Genomic DNA, 18,729 nt, shown 5'->3' on the forward strand with positions numbered 1-18,729 from the left:
AGTGATACACACGCTGCACACGTGAAATGGATGTAGCTATTGACAGGCTTGGTGTCCAGGAGAGACCTCCTACCCTGTGGGGAACAGGTCAAGACATGAGGACAGCATGACAGAGAGCCAGGTCAGGGACTCTGCTCGCCTCTGGATGCCTTGGTTCTTGTGTGCTCCAGCGGGGCAGAGAGGAGAGGGCCTACTGTTCACCGCCTCCTTCTGCATGCATGCCGTGTTGACAGGACATTCAAAAGAGAATAAGCACTTTAAATGCGGCTCAATTGCTACAATGAGTTCTAGTCTGGCTTTATACTCCCAGGAGATAACTGTGCCACAGTCTAATGGCAATAAATACACCCAAGCACATTTAAGGTAGAAAATACCACCTCTGAAGAATAGGAATGTGCTACCAGTGCTAGAAGATCAAAACACAGTAAGCAAATGTGGAAGCACTGTTGACCTAGGAAAGTTTACTGTTATTGATGACAACCCAGTTTCCTACACTCAGTGTCCAGGCATGAAACTTGGAATTAGACGTAGGAAATAAGCTGCGGAGGCTGTTGAGGACTAAAGCCTGTCACCTCTTCATCAGACCTCCACAGTTCAGGCCTCTCTGGCCCCAGGCAGGACACTTAACTTCCCACACCTACTCCCACTGAGAGCCATCTACAAGCCGTTTAGGAAAAGCCCTTGCACTGGGCAAGTATTCATTCAGTGGACATTAGCCCTGGGACTTTATTCTTTTCCCTTTCAATGAGGACAATTACAGACATTTCTACTCCCATAAAAGACTTTTTGCAATGGAAAAGTGATTACAATACACTACCTGCCCGCCTGTCCCCGCTGAGGTTGGTGGAGTTTAGTTTGGGCAGTGGGGCTGTGCGTGCTGACCAGACCTCTTGTGGCCAATCTCAGGAGATGGCTTTGTCCATCTTTTCCTCCCATTCTCAAAGAAAGCTCCTGGACCCCAGGAAGCAAGCACCTGATGGGAGCAGAGATGGAGTCCAAGTAAAATTCTCCTTTATCCCAGAGTCAGACTTGGGGTCAGGAAAGCTCAGAAGCACATCTTGCTTGCAGGATTGGAGTGAAGGTGCTGCCACCAATAAAACCATGATGACAGCAGCCTCCTCTGGAAGTGCTGCCCCGCACTGCAACACCACCGTGTCCAGCAGCAGCGAAGGTCCCCTGATCTCGGAGCACTCAGAACCTTTTCCTGTAGTTGACAGGAGCATCCTTTTTCCCCCAAACAATTCTGCTCCGAAGTCCCTGGGCTTGTGGATCCCTCCTCACAGCAACCTTGTCAGTGTCTCTGCGCCCCTAGGAGAGGGAAGCACTTAGAAGCTAAGAAAGAGTACATGGGAGGAGCTCAGCACCCAAGTGTTGGGCCACGGAGCCAGGCTGACACTTCTCTGAACTCATTTTGCAGTACTGAGGGGCACACAGGCCCCTTCAGCCGGTTTCACAATGAATGTCATCATCACCAAATCACAGCCACCCAAAGAAACAGTCCTGCCAGGCGTTGTCTCAACCCTCAGAGGCTGAGACAGGAGGATCGCTGTGAGTTCAAGCCCAGCCTGAACCATTAAGCAAGATGCTATCTCAAAAAACAAATAAAAGAGAAACATTCTATTATTTCTCTACATCCACGTTTGCAGTTCACAGTGTTTACATTCCACAAGTGGGGTTGGGACATGTACACAACACATCCCAAATTCTTTCTCAACCCCTTCTCCCTTTCTCCCTCCATCTCTTGGTCTTCTCCCCATTTGAGATAGAGCTCTCTCCTTATTTCCTATTATCTATCTTTTATTTTGCTTTTATCTATAATTTGGGTTTCTCATATGTGATATACCCCTGGTCATCTCAGAATTTCATAACCAAGTAATGGGCACTCTACACCCCAGGTTTCACACGGCTTCCCCAGACTCACCTTGCTCTCCAGCCCCAACTGAGCTTCCCTATTCCTACAGCTATCCCTGACCCTAATGCAGGAGGGCAGTTCTCCTGGCTGCTGGAGAGGGACACAGGTCCCGAGCCCAGGAACAAATGGCCAGGAAGGCACCGAGTCTCCCATCAACCAGCACTTGGTGCACAGTAAGTATCTCTCTCCAGCTGTGAGGATGAAGTGTTTCTCGGCCACACTAGCGACTCAGAAAGGCATACTGGGTCCTGCTGTTATGTCTCCTGAGGGTAGATTTTTATCTAGGGTCTGTAAAAAAATCCTACATCAATAAAAGAATTAGAAATACAAGTTCAGAAGGAGAAACAAAACCACTCAATTGGAAAGGGAAAAGAAATGGGGAGACAAAATCATTTTACTGGGAAAAGGAGAGAAAATAAGGAGCTAGATAGCTAACTTGTTGGAGTAAGGTAGGGTCCCTAGAGCTGGAACTCAGGGTTCCTTGTTCTCAGCCCCTTTCATTAGGTGGCCAGAAAGGGGCTCTCCCCTTGAGAGTCGCTATAACTCAATGGGCTATTTTGGGCTTGAGACCCCTGATGTAGCCACTGACCTTCCACTGCCCACATGTACATTCTTGCATAAGCACTTCTGTGGTCTCTTGTGCTGTCCAGGGGCTTGTGTGAGATTTACAGCAGAGCTACATTCCAGGCTGAATTAGTGAGAAGGATGCATGTGCATTTTAGCGTGCTAAAATGGTGAGAATAATGTATATGTGTGTGCTTATGTATAGGTGTTTGAGTATTTATAGGTGTGAGGGTTTTTTTTGTAACATAGCCCCCGCTTCTTTCTTTCTGTTTTTTGTTTTTTTTTGGTGCCGGGTATCAAACTCACAACCTCATGCTTTCCAGGCAGGAGCTGTGCCACTGAACTATCTCCCTGGCCTCCCTGCTTCCTTCTTTTGTGCTTAATAGGAGATGAGGGAGGAGAGATGGAGGCTTGGCAAGAAGTGAACCAGGCGGACTTACCAGCTCTGTTTTTCTTAGCTACTGTCTCTCTAGCAGGGGTTTAACTCTTTATTTACCAGGAACCTCACTGAGGCCCTTTAATTTCCCTTGCCTGTCCACAACTTTCCCTATGTTGGGTCACACACCTGCCCCAAGGCCCTTTGCCAAACATCCCAAGGACCAGAGATCTCTGGCCCCTCTGCCCAGTGAGGCCCAGGGAGGATCAAGGAGAGCAGTGAGCTCGGATACATGAAGGCAGATGTGGTGGACAGACTGGACAGACTGGACAGGTTTGGGTCAGAGCAACCACTTGGGGTCCACACTCGCTCGCTTGGGGTCTACAACCACTTGGGGTCCACACTCGCTCTCCTGGGCTCCACTGTGGTTCCACTGGGCACAGTCTTCTTCCCCCAGCTTTGTGCACACCAGGCCAGCGTTCCACCCTGGGACAACCCAGCCAGGACACCCCAAAGCCTGTGCTCAGAGGTGTGTCCAGTCACCTCGACTCAGAGGCAGAAGAAAGCCAGTTCCGAACAGGCCATGGTGATTGCTATCATATAAGGTAACAGTTGACAAAATCATAACTCCAAATGCCAGTTCCCACCATAAAAAACTCCTGCAGTTGATATTACTTAACAAATCAGAGGAGAGTCTTTTGGTTTTTTGTTTTCTTTTGTTTTGTTTTTTAGATACCAGGAATCAAACTCAGGACCTTGCGCTTGCCAGGCAGGCACCTATGCCACTGAGCTATATCCCTGGCCCCAGAGGAGAGTTTTTAAAAGAGTTTCAGAATTACTTTATTTCTGAATGGGGAAATGACATTTGCATTTTACCAAAAGCCGGTTTGAACTTAGAGCTGCTCTAGGTTGTTGAGGAGGAAGGAAAAGCAAAGACTCGGTGAACTCCTTCTCCAGGGGCAAACTCCTTCCCCAGCCCTCGAGGGCAAGCTAGCAGGGGAGGAGGCTGCTGGTGACAACCTGAGCCCTCAAATACGCAAGTTCCAGCAGTGGCCGCAAGGGGCGCGCATGCACAGTCTCCATCCCCCTCGCTCTGACACTCGAGGACCCTTTATGCCACTGTGGCCTCCAAACAGCCCCTCCAGGCCTGGCCCTGACCCTCATCCTCTAGTTGTGACAGTCCCATGGCTCTGCCATCGCAGGGTCCCTGCGTCCTCCCAGCCCACAGTCCCCCTTAACCCCTCCAACGCAGGCACTGACAGGTCTCTCTGAGCACAGTGGGAGGAGGGGTGTAAACAACCGGGAGAAGCCATTCACCTGTGCTTGGTGCAAACACAAATTAGCTCACCACCTGGGTGGTGTCTAATGGGTAAACGTGACCTGAGGGTGAAGATAGACTTATAATGAGAAGAGAGAATACAGGGCCCAAGCAATACACCAAGAGAAAGCACACACACACACATGCGTGCACACACATGGACACATCTATGTTTTTCAGTGCTGCGGGGTTGAACCCAGGGCCTCTAGTATATGCGCTATTGCTGAAACCCCAGATCTTAAAATCTACCCTCTTATTGGACTGACGGACTGTCATGTCATTAAGGGGGAATAAAAGAAATAAGGTCCATAGTGGAGCTCCTTTCTGAGAAAGCACGTCATTTTTAAATATTTTTCAAAATTCTGCAAAACACCCTGCGTTCGTGGTATAGTGGTGAGCATAGCTGCCTTCCAAAATTCTGCAAAACAGTAGCAGCTACTCAGTAAGAAAAATGAACAACAACAACAAAAAAGTATTCTTACACACTTCAAATACGAGAAAACCAGACTAATTCAGAAATTTTGAACTTGATGTGAAAGGAAGCCTTTCCTGAAAGGCAGCTACTGTATCACAAGAGAAACTCCCTTTAATAAACCCAAGAGCAATCTTCAAACAGCCACCTACAAAGTGTGGCTTTACTGTAAACTTCTTTTGCACAGAAAACAAGTGGAACTATAGAAAGTGAGTCAGCCAGGAGTGGTAGTGCACGCCTGCAATCCCTGCACTCAGGAGCTGAGAGAGAGGATCGCCATGAGTTCAAGGCCAGCCTGGGCTACACAGTGAGTTGGAGACCAGCCTGAATTACATAGCAAGACCCTACCTTGATTTAAAGAAAAAGAAGGTGGAAGTCTACCTATAAGTAAATACGAAATATGTTGCAGGTTTATAGGCTAAACTGTCTTTCTGAAATATATATATATATATATATACATATATATATATACACATATAAATGCTGTATTTTAAAGAATTAGAAAGCTTTCTTCAATATTCACTGTGATGCTTACAAAGGAAACTGATCGTGACAAGGTGCTGCTTCTCTTCTATTTCGAGTGACTTGGTTACCCCTCACTTGTGAATTTCTATACCGTAAAGAAATTAATTATTACTGTAACGAAGAGCACAGCATTTCAAACCCAGGACCAAGGGTGAGCTTAAACTGAGTATGGTGGTGGAGCCTGGGTGTGAGCCCAGCTTGTGTGGGCCAGGCCCGGAGCATGGTGATTAAGGAGAATGAAGGATACCAGCCAGGAGGAAGGGGAGGGCACTTCTAAGCCAATGGTCTTGGAAGTGGGGGGAGGGGTGCCAAATGGCCAGAGTCCAGGCTGAGCAGGGCGAGCAGCTTCCTCACAATGCCCACAGGACTGGAGTCCAGCAAGACAGGAAATGCAGCTGACAGAGCCTGGGCATGTGGAGAAGGGAGGAAAGCATCCCAAAGATGCAATTATAAATGATAACCAGGCTCCAACACCTAGGTCATCTGTAATATTTCAGGGGTCAGAGCGAGGAAAACTGAAGACTGATTTAGCCAAAGCAAAGCTGCGCTGTAATGGGAAGAGAGGAAAGAACTATATTTCAGGGCCCTTAACAGGAATTTCTCAGTGGTCTATAAGGAGAAAACAGCACTGAGCGCAGGGATTGAGGAATGTGGCTGTGAACTCTGACAGAAAGGACTAAGAAGAGTCAAAAGCTGTTAACAATCAGGACAGAGAAGGGAAAGGGATGATTATTTTCAATGACCAGCCTTGTGAAGTGCTGGTCTTTTATGCTATGTGTGCACATAAATTCGAAAAAAAAATTTATTTAAAAAGTAGCAGAATTACTGACTGCTTTGTCTTCAGAAACTCAAGTTTAATTTGAAAACAACCACAACTCTCCAACAGCTGACCTAGGCAAACACATATCAAATGTGGCCGGACACAGGACCTTCCTGAGGGACACACTAATGTTAACAATTTAGACCCAGCTGCACAGTCAGCGCCTTCCGGGCTGTGGCCTCCCTACCCGGAATGCTATCATCGTTGCACTGCTCCACCAAATTCAGTGGAGCTGCTGGCTGCCCACAGCTCCTCAGCACCACAATCCACCTACAGGGCTGCATGGACCAACCTGGGTGTTTCTGTCTTTCACAGTAATCATGGAAAGATTGTTACAGTCATGCTGATGTAGTATCCCATTCCCAGCAGGGAGCATGAATTCCTAGAACTCAAAAGATCTACTGTTGGGTTACTAACAGATGGCATTTTATAAAGATTGTTGTAGGCAACTGAGTTAGACAGAAATATTATAGATGGTCAGATAGGACTAGGCCCTCAAAGGAGCCAGTATGGAAGACAAGATACCTTGTGAGTGTAGGGGAGATAGGCACCTCCATTGTGGAGCAGACCTCAAGACAAAAGGTTAAATAAATGTAGCCATATACCTCCGTAGCGATGGACATCAAGGATTGATATTTCAAGCAATCACCTTGAAAAGCCAGGAAGAGCCACTGACCTAACCCCCTACAGGAAAAGCCCCTGTACTGTATTTATGCCCACTAGCTACGTGACTCATTTACCAATTTGATCCCAATTTAATCAATTTTACCTGAACAATTATACTTGTAATCTTATTGGCTGACCATAGTTTTGTCCCATCTCATGTTCACCTTGTGATTTCCCACTTTTCCCCCACCTTGGACCCGCCTCACCTCGTGGATTTGTTCTATAAAATCCCTAGGAAGGGCAGGGTCCTTGGCAATCCACTTGGGACCCCTTCTGTCCCTCAATAAATATATTCTTCTCTTAACCTCTGTTGTTCCTAAAGTTCATTCTTCAACCTTAGAGAACATGAACTCATCCCAGATATCTTTCAGGTTGGGAGTTTCTTTCCCCTGTATCAACATGACCTAGTCATATAAGTTTACTTGGGACACTGCCCAGCACAGTGAAGCATCCCTTCTTCCTGTCCTTCTTATCAGCTTTTCCGTGAAGCTGGTGGTAATTCACCCAACGCAGATAAGAAACTCTGGCCGTAAAAACAAAACCAAATTAGTTTCCCTTCACATTCAGGGCCATCCATATCCTTCAGCCTATAAAAGGAAATCACACTTGTCTTACCATTTATTGGCATTCAGCTGTAATTACCAGGCGGTGAAGAAAGGCTGGGCACCTTCTGGAGAGGAAGCACCCTTGGCAGGGGAGCTCTGGCCATCCCAGGGGTCCAGCATGTCCACAACTCTTTGTACTGCAGGAGGAAGGCATTTTCAGATATGAGCTAGGTCCAGAGTTCCATTTTGCTGTTTTTTTTTTTTTTTCTTCTTTTTTAAAAATTTTTTTTTATTTTAGAAATTAAAGGAGGAAAATACTAACAGACCGACAACATTTTACAAAATAGCATAGGATCAGTACAGACATTACAGAGTTACAAACAGAGTGGTAGGGAATGAACAATGCTTATTGTATTACATATTGATATCTTCAATGTAGTTTCTCATGAAAACACATGTAGACATACAAAGCTAATCAACCAATGCCTCACTGACAGTTTCTTTCAGCAAGGAAATACAGGACAGTAGAACACCCGTGTTAACTATCCTGTATATACATATATACAAACTTTCTCCTTCTTTCCCTTCTCTTTTCCCATATCCCAGTTATCCTTTACCTATGAGTGCTTTCCTATCAATTCTCAATGTCTATCATATCTCCTAGATTAAATTAACTCTTTCAGTCTTTACACTAGAGAAACAATGCGGTGCTTGCACATGTATGTTTGATTTATTTCGCTTATGAGTATGGCCTCTAGTTGTGACCATTTGCCTATAAAAGCCTCGAGTTTATCTTTCTTTACAGCTGAGTAATATTCCATTATATAAAAGTACCACAATTTTCTTATCCAATCCTCAGTGGATGGACATTTGGGTTGCTTCCACATTTTAGTAATTACAAATTGTGCTGTTATGAACATGGGTGCACATACATCACTGTGATATGATGTTTCTGCACATCTAAAGAAATCACCAGCAAAGTAAAAAGAAAACCCACAAACTTGGAAAAAATTTTAGCTGATTGTCCTTCAGACAAAAGCCTTCTATCTAGAACATATAAAGAATTAAAAAATTTCAGCCCCTCCAAATTCAAAGACCCAATCCAAAAATGGACAGCGGAGATGAATACACACTTCTCAGGCAAGGAGATACAAATGGCAAATAAATATATGAGAAAATGTTCAACATCATTAGTCATTCAAGAAATGCAAATTAAAACAACACTGAGATTCCACCTTACCCCAGTAAGAATGGCTAGCATTAAGAAATCAACCAGGGCTGGGGATTTAGCTCAGTGGCAAAGCGCCTGCCTGGCAAGCGCAAGGTCGTGAGTTCGGTTCCCGGTACCGGAGAAAAACCAAAAAAAAAAAAAAAAGAAATCAACCAATAACAAATGCTGGTGAGGCTGTGGAGAAATAGGAACCCTTCTCCACTGCTGGTGGGAATGCAGACTGGTGAAACCACTGTGGAAATCAGTTTGGAGATTCCTCCGAAAACTAGGCCTAGAGGTCCCATTCAACCCAGCTATCCCCCTGCTTGGTATTTTCCCATTTTGCTGTTTTAAATCAACAGAAATTGGAGTCTCTTAAGAGAGACAGGAAAAGTTCAGATGCTTTGAGTCCTGTCTCTAGAAGAATCCACAAGATAGCAGTAACACAGGATTGCATTTGCTGCCTCTGATGAGAAGGACCGAGCAGGTAGGGTCAGGAGCTATAGGGAGCTTTCCCAGTACCGCACAATTTGTGGATTGTGTTCGCTGTGCCTCTCTTACCACATCGGAGGAATGCAAGAATTGTTGTGAGGCTGAACCTGTGATCCCATAACTTTCACGTAGACACCAGTACTGCTTGTTGAGCAGCTGCAAGGCAGCCTCTGCCCCAAAGCACTCCATGGATGCAGGCTCTGCCCTTGGGCTTCCCATGAACAGGCAGACATGGATCCTCCCCGGTTCCTTTGGTTTCTGGTGTGTGCATGCATGTGCATGTGGTCATGTGTGTGGCTTCATTTGGGGGGAGACCAGGTGTTCTGAGTCCTTAGCCATCAGCTAAAAGAAGAGAAATACAGAGAGCAAGGTGTTCAGGTGGCAAGATGAGGATGACAGTCCCAGAACCCAGATCTTCACAGGGCCTTCGACGGGTCTGAGCAGAGGAGGAGCAAGCACGTCCACCTGCGGGGTGAGTCACTGTCTTCACCCCATGCATCCCTGACCTGTATCTGTATTTAGACCCTGCACACACCTCTAATCCCAGCACTCAGAGGCTGAGGCAGGAAGATCCCTGTGAGTTCAAGTCCAGCCTGAGCTATATCAAGGCCAGCCTGAACTCCATAGAGAGACCTTGTCTCAAAATAAACAAATGAAGAAAAGAAGGGACAAAAAAAAGAATAGAAGAAAAAATGGAAACAATGCTCTTGTAAATAAAGTAGGGAAGAGGGGCTGATGGGAGCAGAAGGGTATGAAGAAAAAAGAAGCAAGATATATCATGTACAGGTACAAACTCCCTATGATGAATGTGATCATTATGTATATATAAAATGTACCAACAAAATAAAAAGAAAAAAAAAACAAATAACAAGGAAGTATTCTCTATTCTTGTCTCGCGGCAGAGGAGATTAAAAAGAGCATGATCGCATTTCTCTTCCTTTCACACAGAACTGCAAGTTTTAGGAAAAGCTTTACCTGTTCAATATCAAACTACTACTAATTCTCCAAAAGATAGTCCTCTGACTTTCCAGTCAAGTTTAAATATCAGTCTGTTTATGTGACTTCTCCCAGTCAGCTAAAAAATGGGAAGATAATTGTCTGGTATTAATAATTAAATAGGCTAAATTTTAATGAGTTTTTTGTTTCTGAACATTTTTTTTAAAGTACTGGAGATTGAACTCAGGCCTTCACACTGAGCTACATCCCCAGCTCTTTAATTATTTTTTTTTATTTTGAGAAAGGGTCTCTCTAAGCCACTACATTGCTCCAGCTGGCTCGAATTTCCCTCCTCCTGCCTCCACTCCCCAAGTTGCTGGTGGCACTGGAAGGGTGGGTACCTGTAGATGTTGGCACCCAAGGGAGGGACATGTGGGGGGGGGGTCTAAAGCAGAGTTCATTGCCAGTTGAGGAAAGAAAAAAGACCCGGATTTACAATCATTTATTAGGTCTCAGGGCTGGGGTGAGCCCATCAAGCAGAGGGACACCCTGAGGTCACACATTGTGCACAGCCTTCCTGACACCTGGTCACCTGGCCACCTGGCTGTCAAACTCCAGACAGGCCCATGATATTCCTGGCTGCCACCACCAGCAGCCCAAGGACACCAGGCAAGGACTCTTGCCTTGGGCAGGCCGGGGTTTAAACGGAGCACTTGTCTCTCTTGGATTTCTTCTGTGCGTTCCTTACGTGATGAAACCCCTTGGGGAATATGACCCTCTAAAAAGGACGGAGGACACTGTGCAATTCCTAAGTAACTTCTGAGCAAAATACCGACAAGCTCCCTAATCACAGGGCTACTGGACCCCACAAGTAACTGCTGGGTGCATAAAAAGTCACCCAAACTCACACCCGCTATCTCACTAGAAGGCGTAACCCTCCCTGTATCCACTCTACAGTGAACTCCACCTGGACTTCTGCACACCCTGTCCTGACCGAATTCTTTATCAGGTCATAAAGAGCTGAGGCCCAGGGAAGTGAGTGGCCAGGTCCTCCAAGTGGTGGGACTCAGCTTCCCAATGACAGTGGAGGTCACGTGTGCACCTTCACAAGCAACTGTTTCTTGACTTTAAGGTTTGCTTTTAAATACAATGGCTGGCCAGCTCAGGAAGTCAGAATGTGTGTGTATGTGCGAGATTGGTGGGATTTGCATGTGTTCTCACCTGGCCTCCGCGTTTCTTCACAGGTTCTCCAGGAAAGGGGAGCCCTCCCTGTATAGCCCCTCCCTTGGAGCCTTGTGGGAGATGGCACTGTCCCCAAGTTGGGCCGGCTCTTGTGTCCTGAGTGGGGACCTCACTGGCCCTGACCAGGGTCCCCAGCAAGCCCTGCTCCTGCTCCGGGTACCCCTGGCTGCTTTCCTGGGCACCCCCCACCCGTAGGGCCTTCTGGCTGTCAGGCCCTGTCTTCTGCTTATCCTTTCCCTTTCCCTGCAGGCTGTTTCAGCTTCTCTTCTGCATTTGTGCCTGAGGCAAAGCAGCTGCCATTTACAGATAAGCACCAGGAAAGGAGATACCAGACCCACACAAGGGAAGCTAAAGACAAAAAAGGTCCTTTCCCTCAAAACAGCTGCCTTGTTAGCTCACTTTATGTGGAAACACCCAGATTCATTTCTCATTGTGTCTCAATGAATCCAGTCAGTGAAACCACTTCACCTGCAGAGAAACCTGTGGTGACCAGGAAACCCTCAGGCTGTGCCCAGGAGCAGTTCAGCGTGGGAGGGGCCCCAGCACCTTCTCTGGGTGAATTCCAAAGTCAAAGTATCATAAAAAGGAAACATTTTGGAAGCAAAAACAAAGCATAGGATAAAAAGATGAATTGGAAGAAAATGAACACCAAAGAAAATGAGAAGCAAAATAAGTTGTTTTTGTTTGTTTGCTTTTTGCTTTTTGGTTTTTTTTTGGTACTGGGAATCGAACTCACGACCTTGTGCTTGCCAGGCAGGCATTCTGCCCCTAAGATAGATTCCTGGTGAGAAGCAAAATAAGTATATACACTTAGTACATATTTTTAAAACTTCACACACAGGCACACATGGGGTACAACTAGGTATCAGGTAATAAAATGCATGTGACATGTGTGTAACATGGTAAGGGCACTCACCCAAATGGGACGCCATGACTCCTGGGGACCTGGGGGAGCCATGGCGAGGGCAGGGGCAGATGTGACATTGCCAAAAGGGTTACAAGCACAGCCTGGCCTCAGGACAGGAACAGTGAAGACAGTGTGATACAGGACCTCCAAATGACACAGGAGTATTTTAACCCCCAACCTGTGAGATGTCAGATGTGCCACGTTCATGTTCCCCAAAACTGAAGAATGTATTCTAAAGAACAGTGGAGGTTCAGAGTAGGAAAACTTAATTGAGGGAGAAAGAGCTCCTCAGAGAGACAGGAGGGGATCCAGAAAATGGGCTGCCAGTGAGCTCACTTCTCAAAGGAAGTTTTGTAGAGCAAAAGGTAAGTACAAAATCACAAGATGGGTACAATGTGGGACAAAACTATGATCAACCAATAAGACTAAAAGTCTAGCCACTTCCCCAATGGGGAAGCAAGTCACAAAGCAAGTGTACATGGAAAGAACAAGGACATTTTTTTGGAAGAGATGGGTCAGGATGTCCTGGTCACCCACCAGATTGACTGATTGATGCCTATCTAGACTTTGTTGGACCAGGTCATATCAATTATAGTATACTGTTTATCCCTCAGGGAAGTATGTAGGTGTGGTCATTCCATTTTTGTCTTGAAGCCTGGCCTTCAACGAATGCGCCTCCAGGCACAGTTGTAATGTGTTCTCTCTTCCGCACTGACTCCTTCAAGTGCCTAGCCCTATCTGACTGCCTATAATATTTCTACCTTACTTAGCTGTCTGTAATAACACAGGACCTAGTGATACAGGAAAAGAAAAATCCCAACCTGAATGATATCTGGGATGAGTTCGTGTTCTCTAAAATCAAAGAATGAATTTTAGGAACAACAGAGGTTAAGAGAAGAATATATTTATTGAGGGAAAGAAAGTTTTTGTCTAAGACAGGGACAGAAGGGGGGGCCCAAGTGTGTTACCCCTCAAATCTGTCTTTCCTGAGGACTTTTATAGAGCAAAAACACGAGGTGAGGAGGTCCCAAGATAGGGGAAAATGGACAAAACTATGGTCAGCCAATAAGAATTGTTCAGGTAGAAGTGATTAAATTGAGATCAAATGGGGAAGCACGTCATGTAGCAAGCAGGCATGAATACAGAACAGGGCCTTTTCCTGTAAGGGGCTGGGTCAGAGACTCTTCAATCCCAGATGTCCATCCCTTGGGAGGTAAGATGGTATGTTTGTTTAGTCCTTTGTCTTGAGGTCTGGCCCACAGGTATGTTATCTTGCCTTTCATATTGGCTCCTTCGAGGACCTGGCCCTGTCTGACTGCCTATAATATTTCTCTCTAACTCAGCTGCCTGTAACACTAGGATCTTGCCTTTTAGGGCACCCCAGGCACAGACTGCAGCACTAGCCTACAGCTGGGGATGGGCCCTCTGCACTTGGGAACAGGTCCTCTGCTTCCCCTCACTTCAACCAGGGCAGTCATGCAAGTGCAGGTCTTCAACAAACATTGACTCACTTGTTTGATAACGGAAACTAGCCCCAGTCATAGATGACAAGGCAAAGAGGGTGCTGAAATTAATCACTGCAGTGTTTTGATGATTCATCCAAAGATTCGAATCATGGGCACTGGGGAAAGAACTCAGTGGTACCACAATCAATCAGTCAATACAAATAAACACACTACCTGAGAGACTGAAGCAGGAATATCACAAGTTTGAGGCCAGTCTGAGCAACACAGTGGTCCCTGTCTCAAAATAAAAACTAAAAAGGACTGGGGATGTAACTCAGTAGTAGAGCACCCTGGTTTCAGTCTTCAGTACCACACACACACACCCCCCACATGTACATAACTGAGAGGTTTTTATACAGTAGGCAAAGCTTCCCAAAGTATATTGTGTCACTGCTACATATGGATACTAGGTGCCATGCATAAATTATCATTTGGCATTGTAGTCCTCGAAAAATCCCCACATGTTCCCACACACTGGTTAGGAGGAGGAATCATGTCTGGTGCTGGTTTGAAATCTAAGGACACAGAGCCCCAGCTTTTACTCCTCACCATCCCTGAGGTCTGGAACCGGCTACTTACCTCCATTGCCCTCTTCTGGACTCCAGTGAGAGACACAGAGCTTCCATTGGAGGTTTTCTTCTCCGTTCACAGAGATTTCTCAAAATCCGAGGACAGCAAGTGCGCGATCCTTCATTCTTTAACGTGCTGCCATCCTGTGGCCACTGTGCTCCTTCACACTTGGTGTCTGGACACAAAACCTGCAGCAACCTTTTCTGCAGGAGCTGGGCAACAAGGCCCCAGATGCTGAGCAGAGCAGAGTGTGCTCTTCCTGACTTCCTGGGGTAGAGAGCAAGGGGTAGAATATATCTTAGTGTTTACATTTAAAATACTTATTACAGTAAAGGACGCATGGCCCTTAACCCCCCTCACAATCGTCCCTTTGTTTTGAACATACTCATCGCATCATTCTTGCCACTTTCTGAAGCAGCTCTGGAGTCCTCTTCCCTGAGTGCCTTTATGAAGTGTGGTAAAAAATCTGGTGAATGCTGCTGCCAAGAACCATCATCAGAAAGGCAGCTTGTAAAAACATGACCCTGCGTCCTTATCCACCTTAGTCACCAGATCTGGCACCGTGCAACTCTTGGCTCTTCCGCAGTCAAAATAACCATGAAAGGGAAACATTTTGAGTCAATTTAGGACATCAAGGCAGCCAGAACAGCACAAGTAAAGACATCACAGCTGCTTTTAAAAGTGGCAAGAAAGATAGGATGAGTATATTGGAAGCAAGGGAAGGATTCATGGCCACTTGTAATTAAAATTTGTTACATTTACACATTCATCATATTTCTTATCACACCTGGTAGTGTAGAAATATAAGTGCAACTTGTTAAGTTTGTGAAAAATGTATAATTTGCCAAATTCCAGATAGAATGATGTAGGAACCTAATAAACCTATTATATGATAAAAATATCTAGGACTTGACAATCCTGACACAGTTTACACAACTGCTTTTGAGTCCTGCGAGGTGGATAAGGTGGATGGATTGCTAATGGCTCCATAAAAATTGTCTGACTCCAGTTTATTTGTTTACTGCATCTTGCTTTATACACAGATGCTTTAAAAATGCAGCGTACCTGGTCATCCCAATTCTCAGAAAGCTGAAGCAGGAGGATCACAAGTGCAAGGCCAGTCTAGGCAATTTCTGGAGACCCAGTCTCAAAATAAAACTTTAAGCTAGGAGTGTTGGCAATGCCTGTAATCCCAGCACTCTGGGAGGCTGAAGTAAGAGGATTTTGCAAGTTTGAGCCCAGGCTAGACAATGTAGCAACTTAGCGAGACCCTGTCTTAAAATTTAAAATAAAGGGGCTGGGATATAGCTCAGTACAATGGCCTTGTACTGATGAAGGTTCAATTCTTAGTATTAGAAAAAAAAAAAAAATTAAAAAGGCTTGGAGTATAGCTTAGTTGGGAAGTATTTTCCTACCCTGTGCTAGGCCCTGAGTGCAATGCCTAGGGCCAGGAAGAAGAAAAAGAAGGAGAAAAAGAAAGAGGAGGAGGAGAAGAGGGTAAGGGGGAGAAGAAGGAAGAAGAAAGGAAAAATTCAGAAAATTTAGTAAGATCTTCCCTTATAATATTGCCAAATTGTTAGCAGAATAAGCTTTACCACCTAGATAGGATTGGTGAATTTTTCTTTTTCTTTCTTTTTTCACTTTCTTTTCTATGGTACTGGAGACTGAGCCCAGGCAGGCCCTGTGCACTCTGAGCAAGCATTCTACCACCAACCTTTATCGACAGCCCTTTTTAAAATTTCACTTGTGGGGCTGGGGATTTAGCTCAGCGGCAAAGCTCCTTCCTGGCAAGCGCAAGGTCATGAGTTCAATTCCTGGATCCGGAAGAAAAGACAAAAATAAATAAATAAATAAAATTTCACTTGTAAGACCAATTCTTGCTAAATTGCCCAGCCTGGGCTTGAACTTGCAACCCTCCTGCCTCAGCCCCCAAGTAGCTAAGATTATAATTGTGTGTCATCGTGCTGGGCAAAGATGTGTTTTTTTAAATTTAAAAAAAGCCATATAGAGAACACGTACCAAATTCTGTTTATATCTAATTAGATCATGTCTGCAAGTCATCCATACAAATATCATAACCCGAGATTGTAAACTGTTAAATAAGAACCACAAGAGACCGCCGTCGGCCTCACAGTCCAGGCTAAGAATGAAATAGGGTAGAATCCAGATATATTATGTAGAGGTACAAATTCCCTACAAACAAATGTGCCAATAAGATTAATTTAAAAAAAAATCAAATGGGGTTTCTCATGCTGACTTTCTAAACTGCACTGAACTGTTTATCTACTTCTGAGAGATCGGGATTAGAGAACTAACAGCCAAATTTCCAAAACAAGTCTGCTTTCTTCATTTTGTTTTGTTTTGTTTTTTGAGACAAAGTCTCACTCTGTAGCCCAGGCTGGCCTTGAACTCCCAGAGATCATCCTGCCTCAGCCTCCATGGGATGAGAGGTGTGCACAGCCATGCCCAGCTCAAAAACTTTTAATCAGTATGAAGTATGAAAAACTTCATACTGTTTTAATCAGTATGAAGAAGTCCTAAAACAATCCGACTTCAGAAGCCGGTCATTTTTCCATCATCATCAGCCATATAAGGAAGGAACTTGCGAAAGGGGACTTGGACTCTCAGCCCCTCCCCATCTGGTCAATAATCCTTTGCTAAGCCCTGGTAGGGAACTAATTTAATGTGCTTTGTCCTCCCGGTCTCTGGATCTGCTTGGCCTGCTGCTGCTTGGGCACCGAACTCCTGGTGCCGCTCTGGGCACTCTTCTCAAAAAGATACCAGCCCAGTCTGCGAGGCCTCCAGCCTCCTCCCCAAACTCACACTGTACTGAGATCCCCAGCACTGGTTTTGCTGCTCTCTCCTGAATTCCTTGGTCGAAGCCCCAGTCCCCTCACAGCATAGGTGGCCTTACAGTGAAGTGTGGATGAGGTCTTAAGACAGCCCCCCTTCGTCACAGCCCTGCCTCTCAACAGGATAAACCTGGACATAGGCATTTCCAGAAGGAAGATGAGCTGAGGACAGGACAGGCAGTGCCTACAAGCTTAGGACAGGGGCTGAGAACCTGGACGCTGGTCTGGACACAGGCTGGAATTCTCAGGGTTTCAGCCGCTGGCCCAGGAGCCTCCTGGCAAAGTAGGAAGTCACAAGGGGAAAGTGAGTCATGTCTACTTCCTCTGATATATTTGTGGCTAGCCCTGTTTACCTGCTCCAATTCTAGAAAATATTGTCTTAGTTACTTTTCTCATTCCTGAGACAAAATACCTGACACCCAAAGTTAAAGAAGGAAAAGTTTATTTGGCTCTCAGTTATCGGATGTTTCAGTCCATACTCCACTGGCCCCAAGGCAGAGTGGCCCATGGCAGAGGGGCATCGCAGAGGAGAAACAGTTCATGGCAGGCAGAAGACACCAAAAGCAAGCAAGGGGCCTTAACAACATCTTTCTGCCCCTTGTATACTGTATGTAGGCTACCAGGTTTAGGGTGGTGCCAAACCAATCAGTGGACTTGATTTAGTAATCACACACCCTTGATCCTAGTATCACACACTCTAGATCCAGCCACCTCTGAAAAGCCCCACCTATGACCGTAGGAATCTTTGGGGAACATCTAGATACAAGCTATAACAAATACAAAAACAATAAATTATTATTTTCATCCAGGAACTCTTCTTAAACTATGTTTGAGGAAAAACTAAGTAAAGAGTTTGTTGAAAGAAACTATATAATTGCATAACCAGCCCAGAGGATTAACAGTTGGAACTTTCAGGCACAAATTTTGGCTTTGGCAGTTATTTCTCTTCACTATCTCCTTCTCTGTTCCCATCCCAGCCAGCTCTTCTCAGGCTTGTGAAGAGAGAATCAGCTATTTTCCTTCAATAGCTCTCAATATTTCAGGCCAAGAGGAGAAACAGAATACTTGTTTTGTGACTCTCAAGTAGTAGTCTTTCAAAGAACACTCTCCAGAGGAGAAAATAAAAATCACTTGAAAATTACCAACTACTATTGTCAATTTGTTTTGTTTGTTTGTTCTTTTGGTTTTAAAGACAGGATCTACTATGTAGTCCAGGATGATCTCAAATGTGCAAGCCTCCTGCCCCAGCCTCCTGAGTGTGGGATTATAAATGTGTACTGTAATGCCCGGTTTACAACATTTTTGACCAACCAGGATCTAAGCACCCTTACAACTATGGGCTCTCTTGAGCCAGCCAACAATGCTCCTGTGGTTTCCTTATGTTCCCTTCCGGGTACAACACAGACACCTGTCCAAGACCAAAAACCAGATGGGTCACACTGACCAGACTAGCTATTGTGAGTCCAAAGAGAGAGGAACCACCACAAATCCAAACATAAGTCCTGAGCGGGGCTGTAGCTCAAGTACAGAGCACTTCCCAGCACCCACAAAGCCCAGGTTTGATCCCCAGCTCTAGGGTAAAAAAAGTTATCCATTAGGAACTGAATGCTTACAGGAAGCACCCACAACCTCGCTACAGGTGAGTAAGCCACATGCTGTTACTACAGATACAGTGGGCACAGTACCCTCCTGTCCCATCTCACCTCAGGCCTGGCACAGCAGGGTGGACCTGCGCAAGTCTGCAGACCCGAGAGGAAGATGGCTTGCTGGTGTCCAGGAAAGAAAGACAGGGACACACAGGACCAGAGGGAGAATAG

General features: G+C 45.4%; 1 long non-coding RNA gene across 5 annotated transcripts in view; it reads right to left on the reverse strand.

Annotated features, from left to right (window-relative positions):
* Nucleotides 1-17,181, reverse strand: part of LOC102021144 — a 30,877-nt gene extending 13,696 nt beyond the window's left edge. For 2 of the 5 annotated variants that reach the window (XR_264182.2, XR_001231395.1), the window contains exons 1-3: nucleotides 15,775-15,813; nucleotides 14,070-14,327; nucleotides 7,269-7,395 (exon numbers count right to left, since the gene is read on the reverse strand). This is a non-coding gene — a long non-coding RNA (uncharacterized LOC102021144). Of the gene's footprint in view, nucleotides 1-986; nucleotides 1,309-7,268; nucleotides 7,396-14,069; nucleotides 14,328-14,445; nucleotides 14,584-15,774; nucleotides 15,814-17,100 lie in introns of those variants that run through there. The other 3 variants (XR_001231393.1, XR_001231394.1, XR_001231396.1) reach the window with 3 other exon arrangements.
* Nucleotides 17,182-18,729: the final 1,548 nt, after the last annotated feature.

Source organism: Chinchilla lanigera, unplaced genomic scaffold (assembly GCF_000276665.1).
Source record: "Chinchilla lanigera isolate Chin_1 unplaced genomic scaffold, ChiLan1.0 scaffold00095, whole genome shotgun sequence".
NCBI classification, from domain to species: domain Eukaryota; kingdom Metazoa; phylum Chordata; class Mammalia; order Rodentia; family Chinchillidae; genus Chinchilla; species Chinchilla lanigera.